This window comes from Phaethon lepturus, unplaced genomic scaffold (genome assembly GCF_000687285.1).
Source record: "Phaethon lepturus isolate BGI_N335 unplaced genomic scaffold, ASM68728v1 scaffold22617, whole genome shotgun sequence".
Taxonomy (NCBI): domain Eukaryota; kingdom Metazoa; phylum Chordata; class Aves; order Phaethontiformes; family Phaethontidae; genus Phaethon; species Phaethon lepturus.
In genome coordinates, this window is record NW_010552842.1 from 1 (window position 1) to 217 (window position 217).

A 217-nucleotide genomic window follows, 5' to 3' on the forward strand; every position below is an offset into this window, starting at 1 on the left:
GGGCACCGCTGGCGGGGGCGCGCAGCCGCGGAAGGAATTTGAACCCCTGACGCACCCTCAGCCGATTAGGTCAGCCCACGAAGTCCCTGACCTTTTGCACGCTCCTCATCTACAACAGTACAAAGAGCAAGCAGCGTTTTGCTCCCGCAAAGGCAGGCTCTGGTGCCCTCACTGCAGGAGCAGGCAGGTGTGGGGTGAGCCCGGCGGCCCCGCGTCA